The following is a 22575-nucleotide window of genomic DNA, read 5'->3' on the forward strand; positions in this document are numbered from 1 at the left end:
ATGACAATATTAGCAGAATGAGCAGTGTTTGATTGGGTTACAGCATTTATTAGCTCCAGTTAACAATCCTTTACAACAAATGCTTTCTGAGTTTCTATCCATGCCACAGTCACTCTCAATTGTTACAGAAACCCTATACTGCAGGACAAGAAGAAAGAAAAATTAAGTTGTCGTTATAGTCCTCAAAGTTCTTTTGTTCTAAGAATCTGAAACCAATGGCCTCTTTGTTGCTAAATTCCAGGTCCACCTTTCCATCCTTATCTCACTTGACCTCTCTGTGGCACCTGACACTTTCTCTTTCTTGAAAACTCTCTTTCTGGCCGCTCAGTCATAGCTTCTCTTGACCCCAGACTTAAATGTCAATGTTCCCCAAGATGCTCTTAATCTTGTTTTATAGGGATCCAAGATGAAATGCCTACATGGGCCACAGGGGTGGGCCATGGCCGGACTTTGGCAAACTTTGCTTATCTAAAGGCAGCAGACTCAAACCAGTTCCAACAAGTTGTCGCGATTAAAACACACAGGCGCGCGTGGACCCAAAGTTTCCAGATCTTCCAACTTTTCAAAGACAAAAATCCAAATTTTCCCACAAAATCTTTTCCATGTCAGCAGCTCATTTAAACTGTTGAAATACAAGATGTGTGACCTTGAGCAAGTTATTTTACAAATCTGTTTCCTCATCTATCACGTGTCAGTAGTGATAAACTCACACACAAAGAGTGAATGTCAGACAAAACATTTTTACAGGCTTTCATTTTAATGTCTGCTCTACATCTACCCCAAGATTAGATTATCCCAGGTTTCAAGCAAAAGTATAAAACTGTGAATATGCACAAATGCATTTTACTGGAGAAGGGGCCAGAAAGTTCATCAGATTCCCCAAAAAGACTAAGAACCACTGACTAAACCAAATTTTTCTAATTCTACAACTTCAGCTGTTATCTATACGAGGATGGTTCCCAAATCTACATCCGGTCAACCTATGAAGGCCACTTTTACCTCCGTAACAGCCTCTCCACTGACTTCTCTCCATCTCCACTGCCACCTCGTTAGTCCAAGCCTTCAATCTCTTCTCAGCAGCTGTCTCACTTGCCCTCCTTTGTTCCACTTTTTGTACGATTCAAATCTTCTAAAATGCAAATAATTTATTTGGCCAAAGGCCTACATAAATGTAAAATGAATCCAAATCTCTTGGCCTAAGTACAAACTCCTTAGGACCTGGTCAGGCTGACCACTCCCTCTCCCATTATAGATTCCTACTCCCCCAGTTCCTACAATTTGCAATACAGAATACTCCTTTGTCCTTAGGCATTTATTAGTACTTGCAGGCCCCACCTCCTGGAATGCCTTTCTAACTCCTCCCATTCGCTCAGGGCAGAAATCCCCCCCTGGAAAATGCTAACTGCTTGCCCCTAGGCCAGAATAAGTAGGTTTCCTTCCTCCAGGCTAAACTATCCCTCATCATTCAAAGGTCAGCTTTATTTTTCTTCTCCACTAGACTATAAACTCCTCAAGGGCAGACAATGTGTCTTTTTATTACAAGGCCCAGGGCTACCACTAAAGAAGCTAATCTGTTAAATGAATGAAACAGCACTGGCTTCAGCAAATCCTACCATCACCTCAGATAAACATCCTACCCTCCCAAGGTGAGCCTACCAAAGCCACAGACTACTCAGCCCTTCAAAGCCATGCAACACACACAGCTGCAGGCAGATAACTTCAAGAGTTTAAAAGGAGCTAGAAGTAAACCCACCTTCTTTGCCCACTGGTGTACTTACCACCCCTTTACATTTACCAACTCAGAGTTCAACGACAGAGATGAGGCTAACATCAAGCTACTGAAACTTTCTATGAATATACTGCTGATTTTTTACTGGCACAAAAATATTTATTTGCCCCATGAAAGTAATTATTATATTGTATCTGTACTCAAATACTTATTAGTATTAATATATGCTGAGTCAAGCACTCATTCACATTGAAAACTTTACATCGAGAATATTAAAAAATCTTTAAAGGAAAATATTATATAAAGGTCACGCACCAGGCACCACTCTAAAGGCTTTATGTGCAATTCCTCATTTAATCATCACAGCAACCCTATGAAAAAGGTGTTATTATCACCCCCTTTCACAGATGAATAAACTGAGACTTAATGAGAGTAAGTAATTTATCCAAGTTACATAGGTAGGATTCAAAGCCAATTTATCTCCACAGCTCAAGCTTTTAAGCCATACAAAACTATACAACATTGTTAAATGGAAGATCCTGAAATTATGTGGTATGCACATACAATCACAAAATACGGAAAAACACACACACACACAACAAAATGTAAACAATGGTTATCTCCTGAATGGGATGAATATGAGCAAATATTACCTTTAGTCAGAAAAAAAGCAAACAAACAAGAGAAATAGTATATATACTTTTCTGCTAACAGAAAAGTAGAGTGGGCTAGGGAAATTAAGAGCCAAGCCCATGGGCTATCTCATCTAATCTTTACAACAACAAAAAAGTTATTTTCATTCTATAGATAAAGACTGAGGAACCTGCCCAGCGGAAGAACTGGGATCAGAACACAAGGCCCAGCCCAAATACGGCTGACTGCAGGATACTATGCTACAAATAAAATGCAACCAAAAAGCTGTCTTAAAACCAAGTCATTGGGCTTCCCTGGTGGCGCAGTGGTTGTGAGTCCGCCTGCCGATGCAGGGGACACGGGTTCGTGCCCCGGTCCGGGAAGATCCCACATGCCGCGGAGTGGTTGGGCCTGTGAGCCATGGCCGCTGAGCCTGCGCGTCCGGAGCCTGTGCTCCGCAACGGGAGAGGCCGCAACGGTGGGAGGCCCGCGTACCGCAAAAAAAAAAAAAAAAAAAAAAAAAAAAAACCAAGTCACATTCTGGGAAAGAATCAGAACCAAGTAGCCTGGCATCTTAAGTGCAAGGAGGGGAAAGAAGGGAGACCTAAGGTTTTCATTTTAAGCTGATCAAAAGTAACTCTGCAAGTGTCCCCAAAAAGCCAGGACCAGCCATTACAGTCGGGGTTCTGGAACAAACTCATACCTAAAGGAAGTGGGGAGGAGACTCCACTGCTGTTTGTTTTGCAAAGCACAGAGTCGCATTAGCATAAGTTAAATGGACTTGGATGGGACACCATTGTATATGCAGTGGAGTATCTCCTCTGGGGACAATTTGCTGCCTCCACCCCAGTCTCACCAATTCATCCATTGTTTACAAGTTACCAGGTGTGTGTGGGGAGACACGGAGTGCTATCTGTCTCAGAATATTGCTGTTAACTGTATTCACATACAAATACCTCTCATTATCAATAACTACTGTTCCAAAGCTGGATAGTGGGAGCTACTAATCCTGGGGAAACATTTCAGGTAAGAATGAATGGATCAGCATTTTTTTTTTTGAAATGACATGTTTAATGTTGGGTGCTCTGACTTGGAATTTTTTAAATCCATCTAAACTATAATTTCATTTCTCTAAAAATAGTACTAACATTACTCACTGAGAAAAATGGTTGGGGTAGGGTATACAAATTTCCTTACACAATCTTTTGGAGGAAAGAAAACGATTACTTCAGACTTATAAATGAAAATTAAACATTTGTTTTTGAAACTAAATATTTAATAGTGAAAAAGTATATTACCTTAGCAACTTAAAATTCATTCAATATTTGCCTTGAAAGTCTTTTCTTAGTTTCACATACAATGTATTTGAAACCCACCATTCCTTCAAAAATAAAGTAGCCCACGGGGTGATTAGATTAGGAAAAATGTGTAGGCCAGGGGAGTTCAAAACTTTTGGGATTTGTTCATATACAGATTTTGAAAGTCTGGGAATATGACGCCAACAATATACCTTAAAATATCAAATTATGAGGCAAAGAGATTTTTTTACACCTTAAGGTGTCCTAAGAGACTCACAGACTGATTTCTTCCATCCAATATGCTCCAAAAATAAGGACAAGCTATAACAGAAGTAATAATTTTGGGTACACAGTATATGAAAACATCGAAATCAATAAGCAATTTCAATTAATCAATAAAGTTAAACAACCATTAAATGTAATTTGCATTTTTGAAGGAAATCCATACAATCTCAAATTATCAAGCCTTTCTTAAGTAAAATACTAAATGGCTGGATGGCTGTCATTGTGGAGAAACAGAAGGAGTTTTATTTTAGGCATACAAAAGGAAGACACACTTACTAAGAATCACAGAAGGAATCTCACTTCCACGCCTAACAGAAGTCAGCACTGACCAAGTCCTGGGTTACCCCTTGCCCTCTGCAAGTACCACCTTGTCCCTGCGTTAACAGTGCTCTGGGTTGGGGGGGAGGGATGAGCGGTCAGAATGTGGAACACCTCTGCCAGCCAACTCCAGCCTGCTACCAGGCAGGACACACATACCTACACACAACCTCCTGTCCTAGGTCTGCCAAAAAAAAAGAAAGCTGGGAAGAAAAGAGAGAATGAAAGAGGAAAAATCACCTCTCCAAACATGCCCACGCTGGGGGCTGGGAGTGGGGGGCAGGGCACATTAACATTTCGATTTCCACACTAAAGAGCACCAGGAGGTTAAATGTAGCCACAGGAAACATCCCATCCCCGAAAACCAGGAAATCTAGATTTGGAAATTTAAGTTTTCGATTTTTTTTCTTTTTTCTTTTTTAACTTTCAAAACTCACGGCACCAAAATATAGCTAAAATTGGATCCGTTTAAACATAGAGAGAAAAAAAAAAAACCCATACCCAAACCACACCGTGTCAGCTATGTTCAGTTCCCCGAGGACCCTTCCACAGACCCTTCTGAGTTGTGGCAATAACAGTTTCCTTAAAATGCCCATTTTCCTATTTCTAGGGTCGAACCTAAGAGTATCACAGAAATCCAAATAGCTGTTATCAGAATAAATAAACGACTGATCCTTAAACTGCAGACTTTGTTTCAGGAGCTGCCCTGCCCACCTCCACTCCCTCCTCATACTTAATGCTTCCCAGCAGGGTCCGTCCTGAGAACCTGGGTCTCCCTCCTGGGTCCCGTCCCCGCGCTTGTTTTCCCGGACATTGACCAAATGGGACAGGAAACTCCTCCATCTGGGGGCTGCTCGAGACATCCAGCCCCCTCTCACTGACAGGCTCCTCACCGCTCCCTCCCTCTTTCCCTCAGCAAGGCTGTCCAGAAAAGGGGGCTCGAGACCCAAAGGAGCCCGGGATGGGAGGAGGGTGGGTGCTCAATCTGAACATAACACCCCCGGTTTCCGGGGTGAGGGCTAAAAAAGCGATTAGGAAAGCCTGCCCCGTAGAAATACCACCTGAATTTACCTCCTCCCTTCCCACTGCAACAAGCCCAGTCACTAACTAATAAGCTAAGACAAATCCCTGGAAAACTTTTGCAAACGGGCCGAGAGGGCCCTCTCCCCAGCCGCGGGGCTCCCGGGGAAGGGGCTGGAGTCTGCAGCCCTGGTAGGGCTCGCCGGGGAGCGGGCGAGGGGTGCAGGGGCGGAGTACCTTCCACGGACAGGAACTGGCAAAGAGTTTCAAAATAGCCGAGTGCTCTCCCCCACGCCCTCGGGGGTCGCGAGCGCTAGGACCGGGGCTCCCCGAAAGGAGACCAGCCCCCAATTCGGGCCTAAAAGGAAACTTTCCGGGCCGCGGCTGCACCTGACTCTTCACTACCCCTTCACCCCACCCCACGCCCGCCAGGCCGCCCGCCCCGCCCCGGCCTGGCCGCCCGGAGCGCAGAGGAGGGGGAGAAATAAATTCAACTATTACCGGAATCGGGGGTGGGGGGCGTCGGCGAGACAGCGGGGGAGGGGGGGCGGCTGGGCGCCCATTCCCCGCTCCTAGGCCCTGACGCCCCGGTCCCGGCCGCCCGGGCCTGCCGCCCCGCGGGGGAGCCTTCCTGGGCCCCGCGCAAGATTCGGCCCAGCAGCGCCGCCGTCCCGCCCGGAGGCCCCGGGGGACCCGAAGGGGCGCGGGGAGGCCCGGGGTGCGGGGGCAGGGCGCGGCCGCTGCGGCGCCCGCCGGCCCGAGGCCTAACCGGCGCCCCCCCCACCCCGGCCAGCGCAGGCCGCGCAGCTCGCCCCGCTCCGGCCCCGGCTGCACCCCCGCCCGGCGGCCCGCCGTCGTCAACCGTGGGCGCCCCCCACGCCCCCGAGTCCCCAGCCCCCGCCACCCCGGCGCCGGCCCCTCTCACCCTTTCATTCTCTGCCCGGGGCCTGGCGCGGGGCGGCGAATCCCCGGCCTCACGTAAGCGCGCTCGCCGCCCGCCCTGCCTGCGCGGCCCAGCCCGCCGCCCTACGGGAGCCCGGGGATGTGGGCCGGGCCTGGGGCCGCCTCTGCTTACCTTTCAGCTGCTTTTTTTTTTTTCTCCTTCCCCCCTTTTCCCTCCGCTGGTCTGACAGATCAGAGTGAGAGGCGCTGGCAATGGACTAGGAAGCTCGGCCGCCGCTGCTACTGCTCCCCCCGGGCTCCGGCGAGAGCCTTTCCCTGTCAAGCAAGAGGGGTGAGGATCATATTTTTATTTTGGAAACTAAAAAGTGCTCCCAGGGTCGGTGATTATTAAGGGGAAATCCCTGAATATACTCTCCAGCCAAGAAGGCAGGGCTGCCGGAGCTGCACAAGAAGAGGCAGCAGCCTCCTACAGCACCACTACAGGCACTGCGAGGACATAACACCAGAGAGCAGCTCCTCTGCCCTCCGAAACGACAACTTTCCTACCATCTTGGAGGCAGAGGAAAGGGGGGCCGGGGGGAAAAGTGCACCCGCTCCCGGTAAAGTACAAGTTTCGACTTCTCATCTCTGGAAAAAAGTCCACACCGGCCGTCTACACCGGCGCCTGGGGGAAAAAGCGGGGAAGAAACTGGGGGTGCTTGAGACACGTTTGCATTTGCACCGGGGGGAAAAATGTTTCTGCATCTTCTGATGGCAAGAAATCTTTACAAGACACAGGTTTTCCGGTGATTATTGTTTTCTATTTTCTGTTTAATTTTTTCCATGTTCGTGAGAGTGGTGTTTGAATTTTTTTTCAGGCCAATAATGATTTTTTTTTCCGTTACAGTTCTAAGTTCTGGGTCTGGTGGTCAGTTTGTAAATTTGGACTTCAAGAGACTTCCTAGCCACTTTATTTGTCTACTTATTTATACGTTTTTGTATTGATATACAGAGAGATTTATATGTTTCTTCATGTATAAAAATTTGTGTTATATATTCCCCTCCAAACTGAGATTGCTGGAAGACAGTTGTAAAGGGATGTCTTTTGTCTCCTTTTCTCAAAGCAATGTAAATAAAACCTATTGACTGTCCAGAAGGGCAAGATACAGCTGTTGATTTTTCACAGTGCAAATTAAGGCGGAGATCACTGGAGGCATAAATACAACTTAAGTATAACTGACCACCTTTATAGAAATAATCCTGATGCTGTTATGGTCTGCCCATGAAGAAATGTTACTGTAAAACTGAAAACAGATTTTAAAGACAGCTTTAGATTTTCTCTAAGTACAATTGCTTATTTAGAATTATGGACAGGCATTTAATTTTTATTTTAATTTAGAACCTTTAAGGTTTAGATCTTTGGTGCATTACACATGTTGCTGTCCACTTTCTGTGTCACAGAATTGAGAAATGTGTCTATTGTTAGAGTTGAAAGGTTCAGAATTTCTAATGTGCTGCCAAACTGTGTGAAGTGCTTTTAATATATTGCAATGGATGTCATGAATCTACTTTTTTCCAGTAAGCAAAGCTTAGTAGATAGATGGGAACAAAGTCACACAGTGCAGAGCTAACACAGAGGTGAGAGAGAAAAGGGTGCTGCCCACTTGCAACAATTCCCATAGAACTCTTACTGGAGAAGAACAAATTGCAGAGATATTTTGCTGTTTTAATGAAGAAAGGGAAGAATACTAGAAAATGAACAAAAGGTCTTTTTGTATGTTTTACGGGGAATGATGAATTGAATCTTGTACGAAGAGTTATTTTTCTGACGCAGGTTGGCTGACATAGTGGGAATGAATTTGTAATAGTAGTGCCTTGCATCAGTAGAATATTTATTTATTTTTAATTGGGGTCTAGTTACTTTACAATGTTGTGTTTCTGCTGTACAGTGAAGTGAATCAGCTATGTGTATACATATATCCCCTCTTTTTTGGCTTTCCTTCCCATTTAGGTCACCACAGAGCACTGAGTAGAGTTCCCTGTGCTATACAGCAGGTTCTCATTAGTTATCTATTTTATACATATTAGTGTATATATGTCAATCCCAATCTCCCAGTTCATCCCCCCCCACCCCCACCCCTTACCCCTTTGGTGTCCATACGTTTGTTCTCTATGTCTGTGTCTCTATTTCTGCCTTGCAAACAGGTTCGTCTGTACCATTTTTCTAGATTCCACATGTATGCGTTAATATACGATATTTGTTTTCCTCTTTCGACTTACTTCACTCTGTATGACAGTCTCTAGGTCCATCCAGGTCTCTACAAATGACCCAACTTAGTTCCTTTTTATAGCTGAGTAATATTCCATTGTATGTATGTACCACATCTTCTTTATCCATTCATCTGTCGATGGACTCAGTAGAATATTTAATTTCTTTCATTTAAAATTTATTACAAAGCATTTAGAAATAACTGATGACTCACTTTAAAATGTTTTTTGAGCTTCCAAATTTAGAAATTCCCATAATGCTAAAATGAGTTCAGATAATGCATGTAACAGATATTTATTATTTTCATGCTGACCCCCATCTTTATCATCTATATTTGAATACAGTACCTGAATAGTCTTGGTTTTCTTTCGCAGTTTTTTTCCCTTACTCTTTGCTAGAAAAATCTAAAGTAATTAAAGTAAAATTAACTGATTCTTATCGTCTCAGAAACCTCAGTTATGTAGTTGTGTTCTATTTAGTTATTTTTTTTTAACGTTTGGAAATCAAACACTTCGGTCACAACAAGGAAATCCGTTCCCTTAATGAAGAAATCTAGTGGACTTGAAAAACGTGTTTTTGAGCAACTTGTTTCTTATATGTGACATGACATGACTTTGTAGATATGCTTTGAATTTTTCAAGAAATTAAGATGTGTTTGCTTTAAGCTGACTGCACCCTTTTATGCAATCCCTCTTGTGACCACCAAGCTTGTTTGCGTGATGTCCATCTGGGGATAGGGATGTGGTGCATAATCTTAGCATTTCAATGTCTTTCTCTTTATAAAGCTTGACTTGTACAGGGCTGTGATCCATGATGTTTATCCACCAGCTGAGCTAAATAGCCCAGACTTGGGGAATTACAGCCCCACCAAGAAGAAATCCTGCTACGTTTGTAACATTGGTGAATTTGATTGGTCAGTGTTTATTTCGGTTGATAATTGAACTCATTTCCGGTGTTGTCTCTAATTCCTAGAAACTACAGGTGCTGACAAAACTACTGACATAATTAACCTTAAATAAGCGTATTTTGCCCAATAAAATTCCCAATACTGTACTCAAATTTGGCTAACATTGAGCCCCTAATACATCTTGGTAACCTTGCTGGACACTTTTATGTATGCGCTCTGGTTTAATTCCCCCAAGGGCTCCAAAAAGTATTATTTTTCTTTCCCTTCTCCCCTCCTCCTCCTCCTTTCCACTTCTTTCTTCTTTTAAATACAGTTGGGATAATTGTCTTCAATTACAAGGAATGTAGACGTTCTTGGCCCTAAGGCTTTCAATAAGATTCCAAATCCTTTCACTCGATAGTTTCTGAGGTGCCTTCCACAGCTCTATACGCTATATCTGGAAATGCTAAGTTTCTGCCATTTACTCTTTGCCAAAAACAAACTGAGTAGCCAGCAGCTGGAGCCCCTTCATTCACTAGTGGCAACCAGCGGCTTATTTCACCTTCATGAAGTCTAGTACCTAAGTCTATTCATTGTTTTGAGACAAATGTATATTAGTCAATTGAAATGTACTGTGTTTAAGAGAGATTTCCTTCCTGATCCTGAAAGGGAACAGTACATGTAATGATGCACTAGCATAATTAGAAATGTTACCTATGTTGTAGAGTTACGGTATTTTCTAAAAGACCTAGTCGGTGGATGAAGTGACCTGGAGCCATGAATGCCAAAGTTTTACCTATGTGATACTTAGAGCAGTAGTGTCTTTTATTTATTCTGTTATTATGCCTTAATTTCACCAGTAGCTTGTTTTGGCCTTTAGTTGAAATAGGAGACACTTGCTTTAATATTTTTACTATTATAAACTTTAATTGCTCTGCCTTTTGGTATTAATGATTTTAATTTTGTAAAAATTGATCACCTTATTGTGAACACTATGGTGAAGAAAATACCACCTAGGGAATCCCCTGGTGGTCCAATGGTTAGGACTCAGCACTCTCACTGTCAAGGGCCCAGGTTCAATCCCTGCTCCGGGAACTAAGATCCCACAAGCCACGGGGTGTGGCCAAAAGAAAAGAAAAGAAAATACAACCTATATTCTTAAAGGAGCTCATTCACAGATTGTGTGGATTTAAAGGGAAAGATTTATGCATGTTTAATATATTAGATGTTTTTAAGCAATAAAGCTATGCTTTTATTGACGAATGTTTTGCTGACAGAATCACCAAGTGTTTAAAAAGACACTGACAGCAGACATGGTTATACAAATTTAGTGGGGGGGGGTTGGAAGAGTAGGGGTGTGATTATAAACCTTCCCTAATCACAGAAATGTTTTTTCTAACATTTCTAAAGGCAAACTCTGAAGTGATACCAAGAGGTCCCTAGTAGTTTGAAAACTTCCAAGGAGGTGAAAAGAAGTGTGTGTACAGAGCCTAAAAGTTTTCAAAAATCATACTGTTATGATGGCCATAAATGTAAATTTTTTTCACTTTAAGCATTTCTGTTTTGGAAACATTTGTTGGTAATGTTTCTATCTAAAACAAAGATTTTAGTTTTATTGTGGTTACTATGCCCTGAAGAAAATGTTTCTGAGACAAGCATTTTATTTGGGAGACATCCACATCATAGCTTTAAGTTACTCGAATATGAAATTTCTATAATATAGATGCAACTATAGTCAAAACACACATGATCAGGTAATCTCCAAGTTCTGACACCTACCCAGCGGCACTGAGACCTGGGGACTACTACCTAATGCCAAGCCAGAAACCAAGAAAGTATATATATATATTTTTAAATCCCCATAAGGGGCAAAAGATATCCTCCAAAAACCAGATGGTCACTGGCAACAGCAGGGGCAAGACATGTCCCTGGTGCCATTTCCCTGCCTTCTCGTCACGCTGCAGGCAGAGGATGTGCCATCACCTTGGCCATAGCATTCTTGGACCGTTTTATTGACTCCTTACCTTACACTGAGGAAAACACCTCTCCAACTGAAGTCGTTTTTTAAGTAATGTTTAGTAAAAACACCCCAAAGCAGTATTAAAGATTGGATTTGGGCAGAATTATAAGTGTTAGTCAACTTTTTCTATAATTCATAATGAGAAAACTGTGTCCCAGAGGTGGTGGTTAGCTAAAACATTGTAGTAAGAAGAGAAATCCATGGAGTCCTCAGAATAATAGGCAGAGATCAACACAAAGGTGACTGTGCATTTCTGCTACGTTCCTGGTTAAGCAAGCTTTGTAGACCCGCTGGGAACTTAACCACTATTTCCATGGGAAAATAAATCCCAGGTTCCAAATAACTAATTCACAGTGATATTCTGGAACACAGCCCATTAATAAGTTTGGACTTCCTGTACTATAATAACTTTGCCATATATTTGTTACAGGCTGCCAGAATTCAATAGTAAGGGTGGGGAAAAGGGGGAAATCCTCTCATTCAGTTAAGGTAAGGAATAACTATTTAACACAATTTAAACAGCTTGATTTAAATTCAGGTAAGGAAGATTATCAAAGATATAATATGGTGAGGCCAGTTGTAGTACACCAGGAAGAGGAAAAGACCTCAGTCAAAAATAAAAATTGTACTGTTTACCTTAACTGTGTACACTGGTGTTTCTGTTTTATACATACCTGAGTGCTGTATGGTCTTACAGTAGGTATTTGCATTTTGTTTTATTCTTAAGGAAAACCAGAAGGAGAAAGAAATGAGGGCACAGAAGTAGGTAAGATTCTACTAAAAATTACCCAACCTAGCCTCCTCCTCTTAGGCTGATGCTGTTTTTGCCCCACAGAGCAAGCCACGGCCATTCTTGTCGTGATGCCTCTGTTCTCAGCTCTGCCAGGTAAATCCCGCTCTGCTCTGAGGACTTGTTCAAAATCTTGTTCCTGAAGCCTTCTGGTGCCAACCTGAGTGTACAGTGACCTTGAGTTGAGTTGTCTAGGATTTTTTCCCCACATGCGTTCCTTCTGTGCAGGAGGAGCTGTAATGGTTTAAGAGCTTAATCTCCAGTCCAGGCCATCTGGTTTAGAAACTTGGCTCCACCATTTTCCTTGGTAGTGTGACCCTGGGCAAGCTACTTAACCTCTAAGGAATAAGAACAGTACCTACCTCGTTGCATTGTTTGAGGATTACAGGGCATAGTGCATGTAAGGCACAAGGCGGGTCTTAGTGCCCTGTAAAGCTTAGCTGCTCTCTGGTTGCTTGCCAATAAACACCTTACAGGCAGCACATCCCAAGGTCAGGGAGTCCTGCTTTGTTTGTGTTGTGTTTTGTTTTTAAACACTACCAAGACAGTGGACTTAGCAGCACTAGTCACAAGTTTAATTACTTCAATACAGAAAAAGATAGAAGACTATGATTATGCCATACCAAATACCTACAAAAACAATTTTTTTCCAGATATTTTTGAATACCCAGATAGTTGACAGTAGCAAAGATTTTTAAGTTTAGCTGAGATTTGGGTGTCCTTCATATTCAATCAAGGTCTTAAAGAAGATAAAATGAGGACTTTCCTGGTGGCGCAGTGGTTAAGAATCTGCCTGCCAATGCAGGAGACACGGGTTCGAGCCCTGGTCTGGGCAGATCCCACATGCCGCAGAGCAACTAAGCCTGTGTGCCACAACTACTGAAGCCCACACGCCTGGAGCTGTGCTCCACAACAAAGAAAAGCCACCACAAGAGAAGCCCACACCACAACAAAGAGTAGCCCCTGCTCACCACAACTAGAGAAAGCCCATGTGCATCAAGACCCAATGCAGCCACAAATAAATAAATAAATATTTTTTAAAAGTCATCCCACAAAGGGAATAGTAGGTGTTTGACACATTTAATGTTTCCAATGAACTGTTTGAAAGAGCAGGTACTAGTTCATTGTTTTAAAATGCACAGTGTTAAGTAGTAGACAAAGTGTGGGGTTTAGATCTGAAAACCATGTGTGAATTCCAGAGCTAATATTTATTTACTAACTGTACAAACTAAGGCAGTTTCCCTAGACCCTCAAACCTCAGTGCCCTCATTCTCAACGCAATTGCTTGAATAAGATGATTTATAGAACCATATGTAGTATACTATATGACATATAATAGCCACTCCACAACTGTCCATTTCCATTTTTTGTTGCTGAATTCATAGATAGTGCCTAGAATTAAGGCAGGACTTTAATTAGAAAACTATAAAAAGGGGTCATGCTGTAGAAGCAATTTCTCAAGTACTGAAGAACAAATATCAAATTAATTAGAACCCTATTTACATATTTACTACTTTTTTGCATGATTTGTGAGGTTTCTCTTTTTGGTTAGTTACTAGTGCTCTTGAGAAAATGATTAATTATTTTTAAAAAATATGATCAAACTGTATATTTTCACAGTAAGAACAGGCTCAGCCAACACAAAACCACAAGCATTTATTCACTCAGCCATGTGCCAGACAGTTATGCATTTCCCTGGCACTTGGCTCTAACAGAAAATGATTATAGGGTCTTCTTATTCAGGGTACTGGGTGATACAGTGGTGAGAGACCTCAACTCAACTCTGTGGCATAGAGTCTTTACAAGAGGGAACTTAAATCAGATTGGCAGCTTATGACCTACTAAGAAGAGTAGAGTGATATAGAATAGAAAATATCCAAAGTCATCACAGTCGAAGTATTATTTCACAAAAAAATTCAGTTATAGATACATATATGTATATTTTTATGGTGGGTTAAGGACAAAAAGTTGAAGAGATACTGCTATATCTTATGAGGCTGACATTCGTAGCGTCCTGCAGTGGTTAAGTAGTGAGCAAGACAGGCGGTCTGTGTCCTCATTGGCTTTACAGTCTAGGTACAGGATAAGGGTCTGAATTGCCCTGGTTGAACACTATAAGGAAGGTGAGGCCTGAGAGGAACTTGGAGACCACTGCGCTTAAAAATATTTTAAGTTGGGCTTCCCTGGTGGCGCAGTGGTTGAGAGTCCACCTGCCGATGCAGGGGACGCGGGTTCGTGCCCCGGTCCGGGAAGATCCCACATGCCACGGAGCGGCTGGGCCCGTGAGCCATGGCCACTGAGCCTGCATGTCCGGAGCCTGTGCTCCGCAACAGGAGAGGCCACAACAGCGAGAGGCCTGCGTACTGCAAAAAAAAAAAAAATATATATATATATATATATATATATTTTTTTTTTTTTTTTTAAGGTTTTTTTTTTCCGACTCCCAGCCAAACTGGACGCATCTGTGGTAAATCTGCTGGCTGATGAGAACATTTGACCCTGGATAGGTTATCTCATCAAAATACAGCTTGTCCATGCAGTTTAGCTTGCTGTACCTCAAAGACATGAAGGAGTGGTTGTATGGTCAGAAGAATGAAAGAGAACCTGGAAACACTAGGTCTTCTTTGCTGGTAAAAATAAACTGAACAGGCTTGTGATTCAAGTCAATGAAGGAAGTAGATCAGCTGAACATTAAATTGTTTACCTACAAGTCAAAGATAACTTGCATCTCCAATGAAGTATTTATGACTAAAAGGAAGTGTTTTTTCACACAGCAGGTTCTGACCATATAGAACTTAATTCAAAAGATAGAATTTGTTGCAAAGGTTAACTCCCGAGTTGGTTAACCTTCTCAGTTAGCAGGGTATTTATTGAGTGCTCAGTGGGCATGGTACTCAGTTAGGCTCTGCAGGGAAGTAAAAGAAAATATAATACACACTTGTGCACAGGGAGTTTACGATCTACTTGCAGGGTAAATGACATCTGGGAAGCCCTTGGAGAACAATCAAGGGCTCAGTAGGGAACAAAAGGGGCAGAGTAAGAGAAGCCTGCCTTGGGTTATTGTGGGAGATCTGGCCCTGAGTCAGTAGCCGAGGGACCCCTGGCTGCTCTCAGCACTGTGAGCCTCTCCCACTCTTAAAACCAATGAGAGTATGTGTATAGATTCAAGAAGATCTGTGGACGTCTCTAGCACAGTCCTGGCACATAGGAGATACTAGATCAGTGTTTGTTGAATTTAAATGGAGAGAATTTTTATTTACCTGGACAGAGAAAATGGCATTTGGTAAAGCAGGAGTGAGCATGTCTCAACAGAAGGTGTGTGCGGAAAAATGAAGGAAAAGACAGCAGTAGGGTAGGGCCCAGTTAAGAGGACTTCGAGAGCCAAGCTGAAAAGTTCAAACAGATGTAACAGGCAAGATCTTCTGGACTTCCCTGGTGGTCCAGTAGTTAAGACTCCATGTTCCCAATGCAGGGGGCCCGGGTTTGATCCCTGGTCAGGGAATTAGATCCCACATGCTGCAACTAATTTCCTGCATGCTGCAACTAAAGATCCCGCATGCTGCAACTAAAAAAGATCCCGCGTGCTGCAACTAAAGATCCCGCATGCTGCAACTAAAAAAGGTCCCGCGTGCCGCAACTAAGACCCAGCACAGCCAAACAAACAAACAAACAAATAAATAAATGTTTTTTTAAAAAAGATCTGCTATTTAATTATTCAAGGAGTACCTGTGAATCATTTATAGTGTGCTAGGCACTGTGGTTAGGATATTAGGAAAACAGCAGTCCCTGCCCTCAAGTGTCTTACGTGTGGCAAGAAAGGAAAGAATTATTGTTTGGGGGATGTTTTATTTTTATACAGATCCTACTTTTAAAAATATAAACTGTGGGGCTTCCCTGGTGGCGCAGTGGTTGAGAGTCCACCTGCCGATGCAGGGGACACGGGTTCGTGCCCCGGTCTGGGAGGATCCCACATGCCGTGGAGCGGCTGGGCCCATGAGCCATGGCTGCTGAGCCTTCGCGTCCGGAGCCTGTGCTCCACAAGGGAGAGGCCGCAACAGTGAGAGGCCCGCATACCGCAAAAAAATAAAATAATAATAAACTGTGAAGGCTAGGGGTTTTTTTGTTTTGTTTTTATTTATTTATTTGGCTGTGTGGGTCTTAGTTGCAGCATGCGGTATCTAGTTCCTTGACCAGGGATCGAACCCAGGCCCCCTGCATTGGGAGCATGGAGTCTTAACCACTGGACAGCCAGGGAAGTCCCAAGGCTAGGGGTTTTGTCCTTTTTTTTTTTTTTTTTTCCTCTTGACCTATTTTGTTGACTTAGCATCTAGAAGAGTGCCTAGCACAAACTATGCACCATAAATATTTGAATTAATGAATATTTGAGATTTTGAATTTTTAAGCAGTACAATCTCTTTGAGATTATTAGATAATTGAGATATGGCTTCTGGATAGGTTAAATGAGGAAGGTTCTAAGGAAGCAAGTATGGACTTTCTGTTGTCAATCTCAATACAGGTCCAAGATGATTAGTAAAATATCTGTACAATTTAAATTATGTCAATAACCTTTGAGCATTATATTCCATTTGACCATGTTATAGTCCAGCTAAAAATATCTGGGATTGGTGTTAAGTATTCTTGGCATATTTCTGTTGTACATTCTTCTTTTTTTTTTTCCTTTGAAGTACGCGGGCCTCTCACTGCTGTGGCCTCTCCCTTGCGGAGCACAGGCTCCGGATGCACAGGTTCAGCGGCCATGGCTCACGGGCCCAGCCGCTCCGCGGCATGTGGGATCCTCCCAGACTGGGGCACGAACCCATGTCCCCTGCATCGGCAGGCGGACTCTCAACCACTGCGCCACCAGGGAAGCCCTCTTTTTTTTTTTTGACCACACCGTGTGGCTTGCAGGATCTTAGTTCCCTGACCAGGGATCAAACCCACGTCTTGGCAGTGAAAGCTCAGAGTCCTAAGCACTGGACCGCCAGGGAATTCCCCAATTGTTGTACATTCTTCATTGGTAAAAACACTTAAAATGTATGCTCTATTTTTGTTTATGTACTTATTTTCTGTATACTCTACTTTTAAATGACTAATGTCACTTAATATTGAACACTTGACAGGTTAATAAATACAATATAAGAGAATCACCCTAAGTAAAAGGTAAGCATACAAGAGGGAAAAAGTATGGTTTTCATTAAAGCCTTTTGTGTGGAAACGCTCAAGCATATTTGAGCAAATGTCTTGGAGTATTCCCTTCCCCCATTTTGTAGGACGTGATCAATTATACCATCTGCTCCTCCAGGTAACTTGGCAGCTGTTAATTAACTAACATTGTTCCCTGAGTTTTGCTGTCACCATAGATGGTTCCAGAACATGAGAACCAAAGATTTGTCAGAATAGCTTTCATACTACAAGTTTCCTTTAAATTATAGACGGGGGGGGGAAAAAATCAATATTGACCAACAGGGAGGAATTAAATAAATATTTACATAGTCATAAATCATTTCAGTTTTCTCAGAGCTTATTACCATGATGTTTTATGTATCTAAATGTTTTAGGTGTGCACAGCAAGAGCGGTTAAGTAATTTAATACCAACAGAATTTATACTTCAAATGGGGAAAAAGTGGATCATCTCGGTTTGTGGTAAGATACACAGATGCTTCCTGTTGCTCCGTCCAGAATGATGTTACATTAACCTCAGAGGAGGCCGTTAAGCCAGCCTTGAGCTAGATGGTAGGCACTATGTTTCTCTCTATGGAGGAAGGAGGGAAGAATTACGTTAACTAAAATGTATGAGCAGCAAAGTCAGAGTACTTCATGCAATAATCACTGATGCAGTGATAAATTATCACTCAATCTCTATAGCATGTGTCCAGTTCTCTGAAATGAAGCTAAGAAAAAGATTATAGGGAAAGGAGACACATGATTCCATTCTTAGAAAACTGATGTAAATACTCCATGCAGGTCATTTGCCCTTTTTTTTCTCTACTGGAAGAGCATTTCTATCTTGTCTGAATCAAAACTGTTCAAACAGTGTTTTTTGCTTCCCTCCCTCTGCCTTGACTTGAATTCAGGAAACTTCTGAAATGTTCATTTTTTTAAGCTGTTGAAAGGATTTTGTGTATTTATAGTTTTACATGCCAATTCCTTAATTTGAAATAATAGTAAAAAGCAAACATCAAAGCAACAACCACAAAAGCCTCCACAATATACTAAGTTGTCTAATTTTTCATTTTTGGATTGCATCCATTAATAGTATTTGTTTTTATTCATCTATACTGTTGCATCAAAGCCATTACAATGTTGAAGCATACTGAGTCTTCCAAAACACAATAACTCTTCCAAAATTTAGCCATCTTAAAGGAAAATAGAAAAGACAAACAGTAAGCAACACAACTGTTACTATTTCAGCTAAGAATCTTAAAGCACACTACAAATGCTTTTTGTGTTACCTAATAACTGGAAAAACATTCTAGAAGTGAATTGCTTAAGACTACATAGAGTCGCCTGATTCTACAGAGGAATAACTTTGGGTATGTTCTGTTGTAATTTCTGTTGTTGTTAACTAAATTACAGACTTTATTCTGATTTTGCAGGTCTACCACTAACGTCCTTTTTCTGCTTCAGATACTCAGTCTGTTCTTGTCTTTCATGACCTCTACCCTTTTGAAGAATACCAGTCAGTTATTATTATTTTTTAAACATCTTTATTAGAGTATAACTGCTTTACAATGGTGTGGCAGTCAGTTATTTTGTAGAATGTCTCTCAGTCTGGGTTTCTCTGATATTTCCTCATGATTAGATGAGGGAATGTATTTTTGGCAAGAAAATCTCAGATGTCATATGTCCTTTTCAGAGCATCCTATCGGGGAGCACATGATGTTGACCTGTGTTATGACTGGTTCTGTAGTTTTGTGCTGCTGCTGTGACACGTCCCCACAGACCTGGCACCATAGAACAACACCCAGCTTCTTATCTCACAGTTTCTGCAGCTTAGAGGGCCAAGCTGAGTGTGGCTGGGCTCCCTGCTCAGGGTCTCCCAAGGCCAACATCGAGGTGTCAGCTGGGCTGTGTTCTCAGCTGGAGCTTGTGGTCCTCTTCCAGCTCATTCATGTTGTTGGCAGAATTCAGTATGGACTGTTTTCTTGCGGGTTGGCAGCAGGAATCACTCTCAGTTCCTAGAAGCCATTCTCAAATTCTCACTGGTGGCTTCTCCATTTACAAGGGCAGCAGGAGAATTTCCCTTCCCTACAGTCCCTCTCACGCTTTGAATCTCTGACTTCTAGACCCAGATTTAAAAGGCTCATATGATTAGGTCAGGCCCAAACCCATACTCCCTCCTTTTTTTTTTTTTTTTTACTGCGGTACGTGGGCCTCTCACTATTGTGGCCTCTCCCGTTGCAGAGCACAGGCTCCGGACGCGCAGGCTCAGCGGCCATGGCTCACAGACCCACCCGCTCCGCGGCATGTGGGGTCTTCCCGGACCGGGGCATGAACCCGTGTCCCCTGCATTGGCAGGCGGACTCTCAACCACTGCGCCACCAGGGAAGCCCCCATACTCCCTTTTTTAAAGTCAACTGTGTCACATAATATAACCTAGTCATGGATTAAAATCCATCGTATTCACAGCCTGGATGGTTATGAAAGGGAGGGAGTGGACATCTTAGAATTATGCCTACCACGCTAGTGCTATTAGCCCGATTACTTGGTTTGGCTTGTGTCTTCCGGTTTCTCCGCTGTAACCGTTACTATTTTGCCATTTGTAATTAAAAGATACCTTGGGGGAGATACTTTGAACTATGCGAACATTTTATTTCTCCTCAAACCTTCCTACACTAATTTTTTTTTTTTTTTTTTTTTTTTTTTCCTGTACGTGGGCCTCTCACTGTTGTGGCCCCTCCCGTTGTGGAGCACAGGCTCCAGACGCGCAGACTCAGCGGCCATGGCTCACGGGCCCAGCCGCTCCGCGGCATGTGGGATCTTCCCGGTCTGGGGCACGAACCCGTGTCCCCTGCATTGGCAGGCGGACTCTCAACCACTGCGCCACCAGGGAAGCCCTCCTACACTAATTTTAACATTCATCAGTGGAACTGTCCATTCTCCTCCATTTATTTATTTATTTATTTCATTGTGGATGTGGGATATATTTTTTATTTGGGGAATTAGAATCCAACACTATCATTATTTTGTTGTTCTAATTGTTCCAGCTTTGGCCATTGGGAGCTCTTTCAGGTTAGCTCCTGTGCCATTTCCACATGCTCTCATCCATTTTCAGCACTTCTTTACTTTCTAACAACATAAGACACTCTAGATTCACCTTGTATTTTTTCCTGCTCCAGCCCCAGAATAAATCACTTTTCCACGGATAACTCCAGTTTTAATCCAAGAGAACTAGAAGTACATTTCAGTTTGTACTGGCTACAAATTGGTGTCTGCACAGGTTAGGTGCAGATTAATGAATGTATTTGTTTCGACTTGCTGTCCTAACAAAGTACCACAAATTTAGTGGCTTAAAGCAACATAGGTTTATTATCTTACAGTCCTGCAGGTCAGAAATCCGAAACGGTTTTACTGGGCTAATATCAAGGTGTCAGCAGGGCTACGTTCCTTCTGGAGGCTCTAGGGGAGAATCTGTTTCCTTGCCTTTTCCAGCTTCTAGAAGCTTCTACCTGCTTTCGTTGACTCCTGATTCCTTCTTATGTCTTTATTTATTTATTTTTTGGCTGCACCTCGTGGCTTGTGGGATCTTAGCTCCCCGATCAGGGACTGACCCCCGGTCCTAGGCAGCAAGAGTGTGGAGCCCTAACCATTGGACCACCAGGGAATTCCCCTTCCTATGTCTTTAAAGCCAGCAACATAGTGTCTTTCAACCTCCTCTGACTCTTGTCCTGCCTTGCTCTTATTAGGATCTTTCTGCTTACATTGTGCCCACCCAGATAATCCAGAATAATCTCCCTATCTCAAGACCCTTAATTCAGTCACATCTACAAAATCCCTTTTGCATGTAAGGTAACATTCACAGCTTAGGGGATTAGAACATGGACATATTTGGGGGCCATTATTCGGCCTACCACATGAATATATTTGGACTAATGGGACCATCAGTCCACATAAATCAGGCAAAAGGAAAATATCCCTTTAATAACAGGTCCCTTTTTACTTTTTCTTCTTAGCCCAGTAGGTCCCTTTTTTTAAAATTGCAATATATTTGCACATTTGTCTAAATCCTTTGTAAAAGTAATATCATTAATCCTCCATTGGTAGGACATTGGTTTTGATTTGTCCTCCAGAAGCAGTGAATAACTCCTGTTCATCATGTCTCTCCTCCTCCTTCACTGTTTGTCACCAACAGCACAGATTTTACAGGATCACACCCAGTTGTAAAAGCAATTATTATAATTTACCATGATACATTACTCTGCTGTCCAAAGAGCTCGGTTTCTATAACCTGTGTGCACATTATTGGCTGGAAATTACATTGCCAGAGATAAATCTTAAAAATTAAATGTTCTGGGCTTCCCTGGTGGCACAGTGGTTAAGAATCCGCCTGCCAATGCAAGGGACACGAGTTCGAGCCCTGGCACGGGAAGATCCCACATGCCGCGGAGCAACTAAACCCATGTGCCACAACTACTGAGCCCATGCGCCACAACTACTGAAGCCCGCGCACCTTGAGCCCATGCTCCACAACAAGAGAAGCCACCGCAGTGAGAAGCGCATGCACCACAACAAAGAGTAGTCCCCGCTCGCTGCAACTAGAGAAAGCCCGTGCAGCAACAAAGACCCAACACAGCCAAAAATAAAAACAAATTAATTAATTAATTTTTAAAAAACCAACAACAAAAAAGGAAAGCCATTTAATGCTTTCTATTCTAGTACTAAACTGTAGATTGGTTGCATACTAAATCACAGGCTTCTAGGTATACTTTTTCATTCTTTCTTTTTAAAGGATGAAATATCAACAACTTATTAAGTACTTATTCCTGCCCAGTGCTTTACACATAATACGTTATTTAGTCAACTCTATGAGGCAGGTGTTACTATCATCATCACCCCCATATCAATAGGTAACAGTAATAGAGATGACATGGCTGCTAAGCAGTAGAACCAGGACTTAAATCTAGGGAACCAATTCCAGAGCTTTCTCCTCTAACACACAAATCAGTGTGCACAGTATCACATAGTGTTGCCACCCACTTAAAAAAAAAAAATTTGGAAATAATGATTGTTACAAATCCTGCTCGTAACTGGATCATTTTCCCCAACTTTGGCATATAGCTGAAAAACTATAATCTCAATAGACTGTGATACATACAGTAAACAGAAACTTTAGAAACAGCCTAAATGCTGCACAGACTTAGTAAGTCTAAGTCCTATTGAATGCACATACAATAACTAGAGTCCAGGACATTTCAGACTCAAGTTCATCATTACCATCATTACT

The 22575-nt window shown here is 42.5% G+C and overlaps 1 protein-coding gene across 2 annotated transcripts in view; it reads right to left on the reverse strand.

The window, feature by feature from the left end:
* The window catches only part of INO80D (INO80 complex subunit D), a 75190-nt gene extending 68767 nt beyond the window's left edge, over positions 1 to 6423 (reverse strand). For both annotated transcript variants that reach the window (XM_081243078.1, XM_081243077.1), the window contains exon 1: positions 6209 to 6423. The gene's annotated coding sequence lies outside the window, so the exon portion shown is untranslated. The remainder of the gene's footprint in view (positions 1 to 6208) is intronic.
* Positions 6424 to 22575: the final 16152 nt, after the last annotated feature.

The sequence above is a fragment of the Mesoplodon bidens genome, assembly GCF_964165515.1.
Source record: "Mesoplodon bidens genome assembly, chromosome: 8".
Lineage (NCBI taxonomy): Eukaryota > Metazoa > Chordata > Mammalia > Artiodactyla > Ziphiidae > Mesoplodon > Mesoplodon bidens.